Genomic DNA, 2811 nt, shown 5'->3' on the forward strand with positions numbered 1-2811 from the left:
TCCGTCGGATTTTATTATGTTTTAGTGCCAGTCGACTTTACTTCTCGAATGCTGCTTGCTTTTTGCTTTGTGGGACTCTTGAGTGATGTAAGTTAGTTGTTAAGTGAATATGTAATGTCACATGTAATTAAGCTTGAATAATCTTAGAGTGATGGGTATGACCCTATTCTGCAACTTTTGTTTGAATCCAACCGTTGTAAGGATAAGTATTTTACTTGAAGGATTATCTTAGCTTTACTACATGTGATTGTGTTCACGAAGGAGATAACCGACATTATGAAGAGTTCTTTAGCATCTGATGGCAGGGGAGATGGGGGATACTAGGAAGTATTTTAGTGCGGTTGTTTCGTTGTTGAGTGGGTATTGGGAGTATTACCATGAGTAGGTCTTAGAGGACCCGAGATGGTCCGTGAGGAAAGTATGGAGAGGTGTGGAAGGTAGTATTAGGCCCATACTACTGGAAGCATAGGATCCATACTTAAATCGAGGAGAGTTTTGGGGATTCTAAAGATCGGTCGGGAGAGATTAGCATAGTTTGATACCATGATTAGTAGCATTGGCTCCGTATCTATCAATCTTGGTCATGGTTGCTCGGGCATGAGGTTGGGTCTGATAATGGTTCGGACCCAGCAGCAATATTTGTTCGGATTGATTGGTACAAACATTTTGGAGCTTGTTGGCTTTGAGGTCTCGAGGGTTCAGCTCAAGGCGATGCATTTGAGTCATAGGGCTCAAGGATGGATCGACTGTTATAATCAGTTGGGGATTACAAATGAAAGTAGGGTGGTTGATTGATGGTTGGTATGTCGCTGTCTATGGTGGGGACCTTGCCCCATTCGGTTTCCGAGTTCATGGGAGAAGTGAGTAGGCTTGTGACCTTCAAGGTTAGGAGATAAGCCCAACTTGGGGTCGGTTTGTCGCGATGTTCGGAAGCAGGATGTCAACGTGGTAGTGTGAAAATGCGTGGATGTATTATGGGTTCTTTGTGATGTGATTAAGTGTTCGTGTACTTGGTTTATAGCAGGACGGTCACCGATCTGGCGGTTGGAAGTGCAGGCAAGGAGTGTATATTCTGGGATCATAAGTCAGTATTTGTTTACGCTCCTGTAAGGGATCCTTAATGATTAGTGGTCATTAATGGAAATTTCGGAGGTCTTCAACTGAAATTTAGGATTCTCTTTGGATTTGTTTGATCCTTATCTTGAAGATCATCCTGCATGTGTTTTTACTTCCAGGGTCAGGGATGGTTGTGCCTGGTCGAGCCGGTTGAGTTATGGGTTCGTTTCAACACCAGTGGGTGGTGTTTTGAATCCTACATGGGGGAGAGCTGGATATTCTGCTTGGAGGATCATCAATCTGTTGAATCATAGGGAATTACAGTGTGATTATGTAGAATCTCGATTAATGATTTGTTTAAGGCAAGTACATATAGTAGGTGTCTATCGGATGTACGGGTCCGGAGGTTCATGGGTTGTTTCTCAACAGAAAGTGGTTGGTCAAGGAGCTCATTATAGCTCGTGGATTTTTTGGAGTTCTCTATGATTAAATGCGGAACCGTTAGGATCACTCAGGTCGAGTAGTGTTGGAGGGAAATTGTCAGTTGGGTGTAAGAATTTCTAATTGTAGTCTAGCTTGGACAAAGATTGGTCAAGGAATCAGTTTCAATTCGGTGTTTTCAGCCCCACAAGTGTTTTGGTGACTTAAGGTAATGTGTTCGCGATTGTTAGTCGCATCATTTGTCATGAAACAAAGGATTTTGAAGGTTTTAGTGTGACAGTTGAACTTCCATGGATGTGTTAGCTTATTGTCAAATTTAGCATGTTCTATGTTCCTTTGGTCTTTGAGTATGCTTGCCTTAAAGGATGGTGTGGAGTTTTAGTTCATAATAGGCTTGGGTTTGGTGACATTCAGGATCACTTTAGAAGTCTTCTCTAGTTGTTTTTCTATTGGAGGAATTTGTTAAGTCTCAGGAGAGTAGGGAATCTTGTTTCGATCGATAATGAGGGTGTCTTTTGTTAATGATTGAGGTTCGTCGTTCGATAGAACTCTGGTATTTCTGCCTTTTTTATGGATGAGGTTATGGGTTCCCTAAGGATGCACATTGTGGTAATCATTGGAGTGTTTATGAGCTAGACAAGATAGATTTGGGGCTTGGTTCGAATTATGTGGATGATTCATTTAGATGGTAGCCTTTGAATTGGAACAAGGGTTGAACCGTTATCCTGTTCTCGAGTCGTGGGAGACCATGATTTCACCGGCTCTGCATGGGTAGTAGCCAGTTCTGTGAAAGGGATTGGGTGTGGTTTAGTCTTCGCCTTAGGGGTGCTGTTAGTGTTGAGAGGGACATTGCTTAGGTCCCTGCAAGGCAGTGGAAAGGGGGTTGAGAGTTTTTTTGCCCATGGTGTGATTTGCGAGTCCCATGTAAAGATGTAATGTCGATATGAATGGCATAATAGAAGAATGTTTTGGTTAGGATGTCCTAGTCTTTCGGGTTCTTGGGAACCTTGTTGCTGGATCCGGCGTGAGACTGGTTGTCTCAATGGTGGTTCAGGAAAATCTTTGTATCCAAGTTTAGTGTCAGGTTGCCATGAATCAGAAGATTTTGGGAAATGCAAGGGTAGGTCGTTGGGTCTCGATTCATGAGTTTAGACCCGAGTGATATCTATTTTGGCATTCCAATCTAGGGTATTCCATCCCGAGGATGACTGGACCCTATGATTGATTGTCCCGACATGTTTGGTATTCCAAACCGATGGTTGATTGGACCAAACATGCATATGATACGAGGGTATTCCATCCTGAGGATGACTG

The sequence above is a fragment of the Lactuca sativa genome, chromosome 6, assembly GCF_002870075.4.
Source record: "Lactuca sativa cultivar Salinas chromosome 6, Lsat_Salinas_v11, whole genome shotgun sequence".
Lineage (NCBI taxonomy): Eukaryota > Viridiplantae > Streptophyta > Magnoliopsida > Asterales > Asteraceae > Lactuca > Lactuca sativa.